We start from the raw sequence: 15,854 nt of genomic DNA, 5'->3' as shown, positions 1-15,854 counted from the left end.
GAAACTCGAGGAGCAATCCTTGCTGTGAGGGAGCACCAGGGGCAGGGGCTCACAGCTCAGCAGAGCCCACAAGCAGGGACGGCCAGGGCAGGAGCTGCACTCAGGCACTGCTTGTTTGAAGTGCTGCAGCTGGAAGCAGAGCAAGGAGTAAGAACAAAATAGCAGCTTTGGAAAGAGATCCAGCAGAGCTCACATGACAGCACGGAGCCCCTGACACCTCCCTCGGGACAGCGTGTCCTGCCCAGGCTGTCAGCTGGGCTATTCCAGGCTTTGGCACTGCACTGGCAGGGAGAAGGGGAATCCCCGGGAAGGGGCTTCACAGAGGATCTTCAAAGAGCAGCCAAACACACACGGGCACTGCACTGCAGCAGAAAAGGTACAAGGTACACTCTTAACACCGGCCTGTTTTTACTTGGCATTGTCTTAGCTCTGCACTTACCCTTTTATTCCTGCTTCCAAATTTCCTACAGAGTTCTGCAGTATCACACATTTTCACACTGAGTCTTGACTATGACTGTAAATCAAAACATCTTTAAATTGCATGAAGCATCACACAGCTTTCCAGAAAGTGAATAAAAGAACAGGATCATCATTAACATCACAGGAAAAATGGCCACAACCCACATGGGATGAACAGCTCCTTCTCCCACACACTGTCACCTCACTGCTGTACAGTTATTACTCCATGCAGCAGCACTCACAGGTAACCTGGGTTGTTTCCAAGTACAGGGAAAACAAAAACTCTCTTGTACAGTCAGCTCCCCTGCCACATCCCCAGCTGCAATTCCTCTCTGGGTACCAGTGTCCATAGACCTAATCAGTAGAGAGCAAAACACAAAATCCCATCAAACTCCTGATACCTTGCAGGTACCTGACAGGTGGGATTCTCAGGGCAGAACAGCCCAGGGCACTTGGTAGCAAAGGCCAGGATCATTAGTTACAAGACACTCATTAAGGAGCAGAACCTCATCAGCATCCCGGCACTCAGTCCCAGCCGCCCTGGTGCCCCGGGTGCTCCTGGTGAAGCAGCTGTGCCCAGTCTGATCGGGTATCACCATGTGTCTCAGGATGCCTCCAACTCAACTGCAGGCCAAATTATTTGCTCCCAGATGTATAATCAACATGACAGGACCGTGCACCTCTCGAGCAGGCAGCAAAGCAGCAGCTTGTGCTCAGTGTTACAACTGCTTTCTGTACCAGCACTTTTCACCTCCCTGCAAGACACAGCAGCTGCTCTGTGTGCCCCGTGCTCAGCCCTGCTGCTGCCCACCACACACACACACACAGAACTGAGAGCTCAAGCACAGATATGTCACATACACAAATCTGCTTTCCCCCTCAGTTACTGTGTGCCTCTCTTATCCTCCTACACAGGAACTTGTGGGGGAGCCAGGAGGTCCGTGTGGGTACCTTGTGTAAAACAAACAGAAACAAAACAGCAAGTCATATATGGCTCCAGAAATCCACAAGTTGATTAAAACCAGCCAAGTACACGACTTAACCTAGCGCACAAATGTCCATCTTTTACCACACACGGGGAGTTGCCGGAGACTGAAATGCAGCAGGGCACACCCAGCAGGCCCCCAGCTGGCTGTGACACATGCAGGGATGTGCTGCCCTCGGAGCCAGGCTGCCACTCCTCCTGGAGCCACCACTGTGCTGCTCACTGCAGGCTCCCCAAAGGCTGCAGCAATGCAAACTGTTTTACAGAATAAACACCACCACATCAGCACCACTTTCTTCCTCCATACTGCCCAATAATACTCTTCCTCTTCCTTGCTCATAAAATAAATCTGCCAGGATACTCTATGAGATTACCTATATATTTAAATGATGATCTGGGCTTATGATTACATTATCGCTGTGGTTCAGGGTAGGTGCTCTGGGGAAGGCAGCCCAATCCTAGGAGAGTATTATTTTCGAGTGACTTTTATTGTCCATTACTTTACACCATTTCTGTCACAGCTGTGATGCCTGGTAGGAATAGTTCACAACAGAAATATCTTTGTCGTTAGTATTCTCATTGCAATTTAGTCAGATCAACCTTTAAATCTCATCCATCATACTGAAGAGCTTTGGCAAAGCGAGCACAGTAATATATGCTTCCATGCAAAACCTAATTACAGGCTAGGTTAAAAAGCCTACCCTGTTCCTTCTGCAGTGCAAGGTGACAGGAAATCCTGAGCATCCCTTGGTTTCTCACTCTCCCTTTTTGCTGGTGAAGTGCGTAACCCGTTCATTACAGCAGACTGATTCTGTCTGGCACATGACAAACTTACTTGAACCTAACAATTAAACTTCTGACAGCGTTTCCAAAAGCAGAGAGTATTTACTGTAAATGCCTGACAATTTTTTTCCTCTCTGCTCATCTCTCTCAACAGTCACCTTATGATGACTGGAAATTACCATAAGCAAATAGCAGTCTAACATCCAAAAAACCCCTCATGTTAATGTGAAATACACACCTGCCAACACTGAAAAAAAAATGAATATGAATGTTAAACGAAACAACACGAGGAATGGCACTGAAATGCTTGAGGAGAGAACACTGCAAGAGCACAGTTAGAGAATGTGATTCAGTAAAAAACTGCCCAGCAAGAGCTGCCTGTGGAGGGTGGTGGTCGTGCATGGCCACCCTGCCCTGTGAGGGGGACTGGAGCCTCTCACCAACAGCTCCGGCTGCACTGAGGGAATTCAAGCAAAAATTGTTAAACAGAGTCCAGTAAATCACCCAGAAACAGCTTCTGAATTTCAGGCCTAGCATCACGATGAAACTGCACCTATAGTCACACACACAAACATGACAGTGTGAGTTACCTGCAATCTGTAACCCCCTGGGAAGGATGAGGGTCCTTGTGACAAATTGACCACTGAAGAGAAGAACGGTGGTTTAGTCATACCTCACATTTCAGAGGGTTGGATTTACCCTGAGAGCAGATGCAGATGGGTTTCTGCTAAGACTTTGTGCAAACCAGATTTTCAACAGCCAGTAAGGGATGGGCTCCTCAAAGACCCCAAATCCCCTAACTGAGAATGTTTTAGTGAAATGGCTGAAAAGCCCTGGAGCTTTTTCATACCCTGTCAACAACTGATACTCATTAAACAAATGCTGTGACAGACACCATAATTCACTGTTCCATACCTAGAAGCAAAATGACATTAAGTCAACTATTTAAAGCTCCGCAGAGTCATCTCTCTGTGGATGTCAATAAAACAAATGCTTCCTGCCAATAATTAACTGTATGAAACATCCCACTCTGTTTCAAATCACTACCTACACCCTGCTCAGGTCTGTATTCCCATTCTAAGCAAGCAACATTATAACTTCAAATACTCTGTCTTCTAGTTTGGGGAAAATCTAGTACAATGGCTTGAAAATAGCAAGGTTGGGCAGAGTGTGCTTGGCTGGATCACTGTGTTTGAGGATGCCACTTGAGCTAATACAACACTTCTGAGAGAACATTTCAAGTGCCCATCTCTCACCAGGTAGGCAGGCAGATGACTTCTAATTTTAGTTTTAAGTTTTAAAAGTTTTGGCTGAGTTAAGGGTTGGGTTTTGTTTGGTCGGTTTTTTCCTGTGTTGTAGTACCAGCTCCCTAGAACTTGGTCCTAAACCAAAAAACATAGTTGTCTAAGTCTTCTGGACACATTTCAGATGCTCAGCAGATCCATCCATTCCAAGGGATGGTTTCTCAGGGCTCCTATTAAACAGCTCCAGGATTAGTGCCAAGAGCACTTGGTGATTCATATTTTAAGGTGAATGTTCCTTCTCACCAGCTTAACTGGACTATTCCCACCCCTTCTTTCACTGCACTCAATGTCCTAGTAAACACTACATGTAAATATTTATGTGTGATGTTTGTGTAGGATGTAAACATCAAATCCATATTCACATCCAAAAGTCAGGATGGATAGCAGCCAGCAGCATTTAAAGGGACAATACTTCCTCTGAAGAGAGGTGATACTGTGACCATGGGACAGCAACAACAGGTTGCATTCTTGCCCTACCAGTTTTCACTTAGGTGTGTTTCAGTAAAGTAACAAGCCAACCTTAATTTATATTCTTGCAGTTGCAATTTTGAGCCCTCCAGAAAATTCACTGTATTCATTTTTATCACCTTGGAACCATTAGAGCCAGATCTCTCAGGCCACCACCACTGGTAATGAAACACATGTCAAAAATAAACACATACCAAATCTACCTGGAATTTTACTGTACTGCTTACCAAGCATGTGACAACATGCTCACGTTTTAATTTATAATGCAATAAAGCTTTTAAACACGAAGCCAACTTATTTAAGAACACTTCTGTTATCCTTCTTGGAATTCATTCATTTCTGATGAAGGGAAGATTAAATATAGGCTGGAAATATATTCATAACGTAAATGTTCACAGAAAGTGCCAGACATTTTCACATCGTTAAATGCTAACTGAAATGAGTCCCATCCCGTGGAACACACACTGTCTGTACCAGCAGCACCTCCTCCGTTCCAGGCTGGCTCCTGGCACAGGAGGAACCATCTCACTGCACTCCCAGCCAGGTGACAATGACAGCTGAAATACAGCTCCGCTCTCCTGCAACACCTGAAGAACCCTTGTCAAGAAGAGTCAAAACTCAAGCACTCGGGCAGATGGATTGTTCTGAGGCTATGGTGAAACCCCTCAATCTAAACCAACTCCTAAAATAAGTTTCCACCAGACACAACAAAGAATCCAAACTGTTTTCCCAGCTGCATCCTGTCAGACACCTTTACTGACCACCCACCCCTCACAGGAGCACAAGTGAACAGACCACCTTAATCTGGTAAGACAAAACCAGAACTAAGATCCAAAGTTCAAAAAAAAATATTTGAATCAGCTCTGCTCCTACAGGCCAAACCCTGAACATGGCATCCATTCAGCCCAGCCCGTCCTCAGAAAGTTTAACAAAGTTTTCTATAAATCTTTATGTACATATATGTTTGGAAACACCACCACTTAGCACTTCCAAATATCTTTTAATTAGAACACTTCCAAGCACTCAAGAAGTATTAAGCAAACCTCACAAAAATACTTCTGAAATACTGCTGTAATTTCTGAAATGTTTGAGAAAGGTAGATCAAAGTACGAGAGCAAGCCCATGTACCATGGCTCAAAATCCACAAAACCTGCTGGAACCAACTCTGCTCATGCAGCTTCTCTCTCCAGCCATGCTGTTGGCTATTAAAGACTCAAATCATATCTCTAATCCAGGGAAAAGGAATGGAGGAAAATAGAGATATATGTTCCCCCAACTTCAAAACATCAAAACAACAGCTTGAAGTATTTACATTTCCCATAATCAGAAGGAAAAGGAAATGATGCTGAGAATTGTGCAGCCCAGCCAATCCAAAGATTCATGTGATTCAAATCCAAAAGCAACTTCAAAGCTACCTCATAAAACTCTACCCAAAATGTGCAGGCAGCCAGATGTTGGCATCGCAGGAAGAGCTTTCACAGCATCTGGATCCTGCAAGCAACAGCCAAACGGAAGCAGAAACTCTTCTCCATGTAAAAATATTTAACATTTCTCTACTTACAAAAATAGCTGTGCTAGAAATAGCATCTGTGGGTTTCCACCCCAACATAACTGGGGCAGAAAAGTGAGTGAGTGAGTGAGACTGCATTATCAATATTGCTACTAAATGCAAGTCACCTTCCCTGCACATTCCTGAGTACCTGGAACAAATGGCACAAGTTTTCCAAAAACCAATGCAGCTCTTTAGTTCATCTCCCCCTTCTGTATCCCTGCATGCAGCACATCTCCATCTCCCCTCCCACACGGGCACAGCTGTGCCTAAAGAACAAGATTCATTCACCAGTACCTTGCAGATCAAGGCTACAGGGTAAAACAAAGATCTGTTCTTTACAATGTCTGCAGAGCTACTTTTATTACTTATTTTGATGACAGACAGGGTTAATGAAGTTCTTGCAGAGAACTCTCCCTTTCCTGGGCTAAATGCCCAAATTCTTTCAGGATTCACAAGACTTGTCTATTTAAATTGGGTCCAATTTTTTTCCCTACAGAAAGGCCTGCACAGAATGTTCTGAAGAGAAGCTGGGAATTAACCTTTCAAGAAAATTATAACTAAATGTGCAAGCTCTGTATAAGAGACAAATCACATTTCCCACTGTATTCTGCCCTCTGTAACAATTTTCTATTGCTCTAATAAGCTTCAGTGTTGAAGCATAAACTCAGTAGTATCAGATTATTAAAAACCATGAGCTTACTCATGGAAACAAGAGTTCTGCCCAGCCTGCATTTCTTTCCCAATCTCCCCAATGCTGACACCTTATTAATACCTGTGAATAACACACTACAACTCATCAAAAGAAATTTTTCAAGTCCAGCAAAATCCAGGTGCAGCTATAAGTTGGAAGCCACGTGGCAAGGCAAGTGCAAAAGCAGAACAGTCCCTCTTCCTTTTCTGCTTCATTAGTGATGAAGCAGAAAAGCTAAAATAAGACATTACAGTCACTCCAAAGCACAAACCAGGGGAACTAAAAGAAATCCCAATAAGTCAGTCACAGAATAAGTTATTGCATACCTTAATACACAAAGAACTAAGTGCAAACACAGGTAGAGAACCATTCCCACACTGTTTACTCTTGGATGGTAAAGTTCTTACATCTGACACACAATGTTATAAATTGAGTAATTGACCCACAAGGAAGTAAAGAGCTCAAGAGAGTTAAAAATTACCCTATAAATACCATAAAGATTAACAGGTTTGTAATACCCACCCAAGAAGCGCTTACTCTAAGTAGAATGATTATGAACACACAGCAAGAAGATTTACTCCATGGCCCTGAGCTCAGTATATACAGACTCCACAAAAGGCAGCACTGCTTCTTAATACACTGACAGCTGAGAGTCACTCCTTGGGTTTCCCAGCTGATTACAGGGTGGCACACGGTTGTGACTTACTTGGTTCCTTAAAATACAGTCATGTTTTTTAAAACCTTTTAATTGTTTCTTTGGGGGGGGGGGGGGGTGTTACAATTTAGTATTTCTGAGACTCTCATTTTTTTACAACTCTGATAGAAGAGCTAATGAAACACCAGCAGCACAAAGAATTAATCCGAATCTCCATGAAAGAGGAAGGAATTTTTGTGTTCATGTTTGGTATTTGTGTGCCCTGAAACCCTACTCTTGGGGAAAGAAACTTAAAATACCTACAGCTTTTCTCCTCGTCTCCTCACTGCAATGACAGAGATTTGCTCCAAGAAGCAGAGCCCACCACAATCCCTCCAAGAAAGGCTTCACATTCAGAGTGTTCCTAGGAACACTTCTGCAGGAAACAGAATGTTCCACAAGGAGAAAACTCATGCCTTTTCAGGATGGCAGCAACAAGACACTGGAATTCCTGAAAGGAGCGTATTGAATGTACTTTGAAGCTGTCATCTGTGCTGTAGGTGGGCATTCCCCAATTACTGCACCCTCTGCAGGGACTTTCCAACTCCACAGTTTAAATATCACCAAGTTAAGAACAAAGTTACTCTCCCAAGCCAAAGGGGACAGTTGGCTCTAAGGAAAGAAGACAAATTGGAACTTACATTATCCTGGACCACTTGAGGCAGAGACAGTGGCGGTGTGGGAAGTGAGCACCAGCGAGCAGGGGTGAAGGAGCTCGAGCTGTGCCTCCCCAGCTCTCAGAGGCAGCAGTCCCAACCACCCAGCACCCGCTTTTCCTCTCAGCAGGGACTGAAAACTCCACTCCCATGCACTCCAAAAACCATGAGTTTTTAACAGGCTGGTGGATACTTCCCACCTCACAGCAAGAGGGCTTCCCAAAGACCCAACGACAAAAGTAACTGGAGAACAGGATCTGTCACTGAGCTCTGCAAAATGAAAGACTTGCAAATCCTCCCCAGGGTGTGGAGCAACACCTGCTCTGTCAGCAGGCTGAGCTGGGACCGGGTCACAGCCTTATCAGAGCAGTTTCTGGTCCCTGCAGTACCACCCACGTGGTGAGGAGACCGTGATTCATCTGGAGACACTGCGTGGAGGAGCACGGTGGCAACAGCCTCCCCCGAAGGGACAGCACAACCAGTCCCAGAGAGTCCCACCACATCAAACAGCGAGGGTGTTTGGGCTCAAAGGTGGGAGGATGCACTGAAACAAGACACTGAAACCTCCCCTGGAAGGTCCCTCAGGTCTGCTGGCAGTGCTGCCTTGGCTGGAGGGAACACTCTGACAGCCACTCATTTTGGAAGGTGCTGTGCAGTGCAAAATGTTATCACCCTGCTCTGAGGGGAATCTCTGCCCTTTTCTCCAGCACTGCCACACTTGGGTTTTTCACCCTTGGTTCCTCCAGCTTGGCTGGTTTGGGAAGGTTTGAGTTCATACACCCCCATATGTCCTCCTGCCACCAACACCACATCAGGAGCGGTCCCTGCCCGCTAAGAGGGCTCACTTCCAGAAGGGGTGTCTGCAACAGCAGCAGCAGCAGCATCTCCACACTTGGGAAATCAGCATTTCAACACCATTTCCAACTGATGTTATACAAATAATCCATCCATCCATCGCTGAATTCAGAAAAAGCCTTTTACACCCTGGACTGGGATGAGCCCACCCAGAGGCGCAGCCACATCGAGGCTCAGGGAGCTGAGCAGGGACCTCTGCTCCCAACAGGGAAAGCTCAGCAGCTTCACAGAGAGACTGCTTCAGACTACAGCCCAAGCCAGTCAGTACTTGGATAAAATAACAAAAATAATTGCCTTCCTAAATCAAATGCATTGATCTGGCCAGACTGGTGCTCAAGGTCTGTCCAAGGGCAGGCGATGGACTGGAACATACTTTGATTCATCATCTGAAGCACAATTCAAAGGTTGGAGTCCAGAACTGGAGACCAAAGTCACTCAAAACAAATGAACACAAAAACTTTAAGAAGTAATTCAGAACTGTAAAATGCCTATAAATAGTCCATGGGGGTTAAACCAAGAAAGACAGCAAGGAAATCACTATAAAGGAGACACTGGACACCAACAGCAGCAACAACTTTGTCATTTAAAAAGAATAATCCTACCATCTTCTGCACTTTGTGATTTGACATGTTGTAACTATTTTAATAAGTTTATAATTGCCATGGTGAACTAGCTCATAGAACAATGAACTAGCACATCCAATTTATAATCCCAAACTTCATGCAGTTCTGTGCAAAACTCCATTTCTGCCATCTCAGGATCTCAGCAGAAAACACTCAACCTTAAACCTACTTTTTTTCAGACTTACTTATACCTGGACTCAACTAAAAATGTGGATTTGCTGATAGTTTCTAAACGACCTGACTTTCTTGGGTGAAACACAGTGCAAGCACAGGACAGACCACACCACCTGATCTTACCAAAACACAGCAGACTATAGAAGTCATGAACTACCTGCAAGGACCTTTTTTTTTTTTTTAAAGATGCAATAAATAATACATCTGACTGCTCAACAAGCATCTGTGAGGCTTCAAGAATGCTTTGGAGTACAAAATTCCCAAGGTTGCATTCACTTACACCACTTGGTTTCAAATAGATACGAGTCTGCTGTCGGTTCACTTAAATGTGTAACAGGAAACTCAAATTTGACTAAAAGGTTGTATTACATTACTACAGGGTTTATATGGAAACCTTTTTAGAAGGAAGAAGCTAAGGGTTTTTTTCCTCCCCCATCTGCGACAGACAGCTGTTCACTGCCTGGAATCTCTGATAGCAGACACTTAAAGTAGCACCACGCTGAAGTAAATAATTTAGAAATTTAATTTCTTTAGTTGTACTGACACTGTAAAATTATTTGCAATTTATTGTATCATGCCATGTTATAAGCCATGTCACAAGATTTAACACTGGAAACTACATATAGTTTTAACTGAATAGAAAATGCAGCTTTTTGCTGAAATATTTTAAAATGTTAAAAAATAATCCAAGAGACTTCTCATGTCTGGACAGCAATGGCACTTACAGTGAGTCCAGATGTTTAAATACTTAGAACAGGTTAGAACTTGAAGTAATCTTGATTCAATTCAAGGTGCATATAAAAAATATGTCAAGATAGAAAAATACTTGTCTGCCTGTAAAAAGATCTGACACTTTCACAGGCCTCTGCATTTGAACCACTATTAAAAATAATTCCTTGTGCTTTTCTGGTTTTAAACAAAACTTTACTTCCAGGTTCTAGAACTGCCACTTGGTCACACACTCAGAACCTCAGTTCTACCCATCCTACATTTCAGCCAACTCCAGACAGCAGCTCCCAGCCTGGCTTCAGAAACACACACCTCCTCACCACCCCCAAACCCTGTGAGAAAAGAATTTAAAGTACTTTATGCAGTTTAATTTTCTATGTAATTTAGACACACTGCAGCAATTCCAAAAAGCACTATGACTTTCAAGTCAGACCTAAATCTAGATTTTGCATGCAAATGTTTTGGCTTCTGGGTTTTTTTCTTCAAAAAGAAATACACTGACTGGGCCAACATCACCTCTCAGTTTGAACACTTTGAACTCTTCTTGCACTCCTAGATACTACATGTTCCTCCATTTAACTTTCGAGACACAGCTCTGCAGTGAAACATGGAATTCACAAGTGGAGACACCCAGGGTCCAGCCTGTTCCCAGGGCACCCATCCCAGTCCCCAAAAGCAGGCTGGGATCCCTCAGGATCCAAGGGAAAAGGCAAGGACACAGCCTGGGAAAGCACCACCTGCCCTTCCAGCAGCCACAAAGAGCCAAGCCCTCAACTCTCTTGTTTAATCAAGCCCCTTTTGGCTCCTTGGTTTTACACCGGTTCCCAGTGAGCTGAGCCAGCCCACGGGATGGGGAATGCCAGCCTGGGAACACCAGGGGAACCTCCAGCCCAGCAGCAGCTGAGTGGCACAAGCCCAGCCACTGAGACTGCCTGGTGCTGACACACCGAGTCTTCCCCACTGCTCCCATCACTGGAGATAAGGTGCTCTTATCTGCCAGGGTGCTCCCTGACCCGCCAGGAGAGCAGCAGGGCCTGCCTGAGTACTGGCATGTGCTTGTACTGAAAGCTTTACAAAGGCTGAGTACAATAAACACAGCTCAACAGCGTTTGGTAACAGAAAAAAACTATTTCCAAGGCCTCTGCCTCTAAGAGGACAGTGTTCCCTTTGCCCATTTTAGACAACCTTTAACTCCCATGTGATTCTGTCCTGGGAAAGGCCACTCTGTCCAGTCCGAGGAGTGTGCACAGGCACAGCACCTCCTCTGCTACCATGCCTGTCCCACAACCAGGACAGAGCAGCTCACATTCTCTTGTGACATTTTCAGCATCTTCAGTGGCAAGTGGTATCAAGGTCATCATCATAAAGTATATTTCAGCTGCATGACTATTAAGTTTTTTGCCTTCAATATTACAAGATTTTTTTTCCTGCATCTTGTATTTATACTGGCTACAAGGACACATATCACATAATTTCCTACAAACAGCCCAGTCAAGCACCTGGGGAGGTGTACACTGGGTTAGTCACCAGCTGCCCATAAAAGGTAAAACAGACTGGTTCAGTGAGTTTCCAAGGCAAATGCAGGAGTGTGTGTCATGGGCAGAACAGCCATTCACGACCTCCAGAACCATAATTCTGTGCTCAAACCATACAAAGCAACACGACCACTCTCTGTCTATACAAGTGCTGAGCTGGAGTAAAACTGTGGAAGTTGCAATTAGAAACAGGTTTGTTCAGTGGTGAAGGTGAGCCCAGCTTCTAAAATGAGGTTCCATGTACTTCGTGTTCTCATTGCTGAAGATCACCATGACCAACCTCCTCTGCAACAAGAACCTCTAAGAAAAGCAAGTTAGAATGACAAAAACTAAAGCAGAAGTTAGGCTATAAATTCATTTTCCCTAAGGACCCATCTAAGCTTTCATTTAGGACAAAGCAAATGTCCTACAAGGCCCAGATTTCCACTTTCGTCATTTCATTTTTGAAATCATCCTGCAAGTACTTCCTCTGCTCCTCCAGCCACAGTTCCTTTTTTTCTTGCTTTAAATTCAGACTGAATACATTTGATTTCTCCCACCTGCCCCAGCTGTTGGCTGCTGCAGCCACAGGGGTTGGTCTGTTCTGCCAGGTTGGTTGTTATTATATGTCTTTCATAGCCTTGAGGTCAAATATATTTTGCATCACATAAAGGAAGAAAAGATGCTAAAATACATCCACTAATGAATCCTTTACACATCTAGAAAGCTGCAGGTGTTCAGGAAGGGGACTTGTTGGTAACCACCCCCATTTTACAGCCAAGAGAGCAGAGGCAGAGCAGGAGAAAAACTCACATGGGCATTTCTGGCTCCTACCCCCATTCAAACAAAAATACTCATTTTACTCTGAGCAAACAACAGCTCATTCAATATGTAAAAACCTCTTTCAAGCCATTGCAAGAGCCCTTCAGACTAACGGGTAGGTGTGAATAAAGCCCAAAAATACGCTGCATGAGAAGCATCAGAATCACTATTTTCTCCAGTACAGCCTCAATAACTGCAAGAAATGAGAAAAAGCCAGTGTAGGCTCAATATTTTCAATGTATAATTCAGTGTTATATAGACTGACACAAAACTTTTCAGGCAGGATCATAGAGGGCAAGTACTGCAAAAAAAAATCTGTTTCCCAATATAGGCTTGGGGTTCAAGTTCTTCATCTGGTTTTCTCCCAACGAAATGAACAGTGAAGAATTTGAAAAGGTATATAAAAAACATTCCAATTATGCATCCATCCTCTCTCACAAAATACCTATTTGTCAAAAGACAGAATTCCAGAGGAAGGAGGGGAAAATTAAACAAGCAGAAACATTTTATACATCACAGGTGTTAAGAAAGCAAAAATTTGGTTCTGATCTGACAACTCCTTTGGGGTGACAGCAGTCACTCACATTCCATCTACAATCTCACTTCCCACAGAAGATGCTCTTTTTCCATCATAATAAAAGTTTCTCACAGCTCCCATTTTTTTAGGTCTCTAAGACTCAGAGCCAGAGGAAACAGGCAGCAACAGTCTTATCTAAAAGCAGTTCCTTCTTTTTTTTCTGCTGTTGCTTAACAGAATATGACTGTCACAAAGAATGTCTACAGGAAAGAGCTTGACTCAATGTCAAGAGATGTCTCAAATGTGAAAGCTGTATAAATGCTGCAGAAGTTAAACGGTTGCTTATAGTGATTCACCAAAAAAATGAACTTTTAAAGGAGACACCGAACTGACAGCAAGACAGCCACAATGTGTCAGGAACTTGCATCACTGGACTTCTAATTGCTACAATATTTCCTATCAAGCTACTTCTCCTGCAATAATGCCATAGGCAATCACCATGGGCAGAGCTATTCCATGTGTGCGAACAGGCAGGCAAACAGATGGGCTCAGAAATTCACCGTTATTCTAACCATCATAAATCACACTTTGGAGGGAAAAGATGGTATTTGATAGTTCAGCTCTAGCATGTGCTCTCTCCAAAGCCATGTGTAATCCTCCGGCACCGGGGGTACCGCGGGCTCCCACCTTTGGAGAGAGAGCGGCAGAGCGCAGCCCGGGACCGGGAATCGCCAGGATGGCTCTCAGGAGACCCCAGCAGCCGGGCAGGGTCTCGGGGCCTCCCGCACAGCCTGGGGCTCCCTGCGCCAGCCCCGGGAGCCCCACCGAGGAGACAACCGAGCACATCCCGGGCTGGGGGGAGCGGCACTCGGAGGGGCGCGGGGCAGGAACGGCTCCCGCGGGGAGCGTGGGCTCGGAGCAGAGCCGCTGCTGAAATGGAAACCCCCCCAAACCTCCCCAAAGCCTCCGAGCGACACCGGAGCGCGCAAACGCTCGTGTTTGTGTCGCGGTCTCAACTTTGCTCAAGTCGCAAGGCCGCCGCTCGGCCCGTCCGCCGGCGGCGGGGCTGACCCGCCCGGTGCCGCTCCCGGCCGCTTCCCGCTCCCGCCCGGGCACGTGCGGGCCCCGCGGCCCGGACCCCCCGCTCCCGCACGGCCCCGCCGCTCGATCCCCCCCGCCGCCCCTCGCTCGGTCCCGCGGCCCAGCCGGGGCTGCCCGGAGGCGCCGCGCGGGGCCGGGGCCCGCGGCGGGCGGGCACACACGCACGGCGCGGCGCTGGCGCGGCCCGGCGGAGCGCAGGGCCCCGTGTGCTCACCTGCGGCGCGGCGGAGGCGCGGCGGTGCCGGCGCGGGGGCGCGGGAGCCCCGCAGGACCGAGCGAGCGGCGCCGCGTCCCGCACGGAACTTCGCCGCGCGCGCGCCCGCCCCGCGCTCCCGCGCACGCGCCGCCGCTCGGGCGCGCGCGCCGCCGCTGCCACGCAGGCCGGGCGGGGGCCGCGCGCGGGGGGCGGCGCGTGCGCGCTCGGCGCCACCTGCGGCCCCGCACCTGGAGCGGCCCCGGCGGCCCCGGCACCGGCCCCGCAACGCGGCGGGGCCCCGCGGGACCGAAGGGCCGCCCGGCGCTCCCCCCGCCCCGGCTCCCCGGGCCCGGGATCCTCTCCCGCCCGAGCTGCGGGAGGCCGGCCGGGGCCGCTCGGCTGGGAGCGGGACCCCATCGCGGGTCCGGCCCAGGCGTTTCGCAGCCTCGGGCCTCAAGTGCGGCGCAGCCGAGTTCCTGCACGAACCGGCCTGAACGGGTTTGGCTCCAAAATCTGTCCGGCTTTTGGGATAGAAAATCCTCAGTCTGCAAATTAAGACATGAGTACTCGACCTAGATTGAATTTGAACTTCAAATTCAACAGGTTTTTTTCACAAGTGAACACGAACGTGGCAATAAACCCCAACCAAACGAGCGAGGCTCAGCAATGGTCCCTGTGCAGCAGCGGGGCTCGGGACCAAGGCAATTGCTCCTATTTTGTCACCTGTTGTCACTTTTGTCAAACTTTCGTGGAGATGTTTGCTGGTACGACTGGAAGCTCCCAGCGCTGGCAGGGCACAGTGCTAACAGCATCCCTAGAGCCCTAGAGCAGCTCACAAATGAAACACACTGTGCCAGCAAAAGCACCTTTGCTGCTCTAACCATTTCCATGCAGCCCTTTGCTAGTAAACATGCTACTTTAAAGTGCTTTTTGTTGTTTTTAATCACTCCTGTAGGGCAGACGAGTTGAAGTGCCCCGGCTGTGAGCAGGGAGCCAGCGGGAGGGGAAGGTCGGGCACCCGCCATGGGTGAGCCCTGTCCTTCGGGACAGCGCCGTGGTTTCAGCGCGCTGCCCATGCCCGGCCTCGCTGCTCCCAATGCCCCAGGTGTGCCGCAGCTGTCTGGAGCAGGCAGTGGCACACGGTGCCGCCCTGCCCCGCAGCGCCGGGGATTTGCTGCCCGCGCCTTCCCGGGAGCAGCGGGAAAGGCCCCGCTCTGCGTTCTCTGCCCCTGTTCCAAGGAAATGCCTGCAGCCCTCGTGGCGTGTTGCTGCTCTGTCCCCTCTCTCTCGACTGATTGCATCACCTCCACCTACACCAGAGCTGTGGGGAACCTGCTGCCCAAGACATTTCGGTTCAAATAAGTCACTTTTTCCAGCAGGCTCTACTTACATACCTCAAAATAATTCTGTGTTTTACAGAACCTGAAACATGATGGCAGATCTTTGCTCAAATGGCTTTTATCCATAGAAACTCATACTTTTAGGAAAACCTTCTTGCTAAAGCAGTGCCACCTCCAGCATCCAGAGAGACCAGAAACTGCTGTGGTTGTTTGGGAAGATTTTAACTGCTTCTTCTGGAAACATCACTCGGTTTTGGTTTTGTTATAAAGCTGTTTACACCTATCTAATAGAAATTCACTGTGTTCCGTTTGGGTGAATACAAACAAGATCCAGGGCTTGAGTTTCTGATACATTTAAGAGACAGTGAAAGTCGATTCTCTCTCCTGGAGC

The 15,854-nt window shown here is 47.1% G+C and overlaps 1 protein-coding gene across 2 annotated transcripts in view; it reads right to left on the bottom strand.

Annotated features, from left to right (window-relative positions):
• Positions 1 to 14,227, bottom strand: part of NEK6 (NIMA related kinase 6) — a 44,420-nt gene extending 30,193 nt beyond the window's left edge. Inside the window, exon 1 of one of the 2 annotated variants that reach the window (XM_036393700.2) lies at positions 14,142 to 14,227. The gene's annotated coding sequence lies outside the window, so the exon portion shown is untranslated. The remainder of the gene's footprint in view (positions 1 to 14,141) is intronic. The other variant, XM_036393701.2, reaches the window with a different exon arrangement.
• Positions 14,228 to 15,854: the final 1,627 nt, after the last annotated feature.

The sequence above is a fragment of the Molothrus ater genome, chromosome 20 (genome assembly GCF_012460135.2).
Source record: "Molothrus ater isolate BHLD 08-10-18 breed brown headed cowbird chromosome 20, BPBGC_Mater_1.1, whole genome shotgun sequence".
Lineage (NCBI taxonomy): Eukaryota > Metazoa > Chordata > Aves > Passeriformes > Icteridae > Molothrus > Molothrus ater.
Note: the sequence above shows the minus strand (reverse complement) of the source record. Positions and strands in the feature narration are given on the sequence as shown.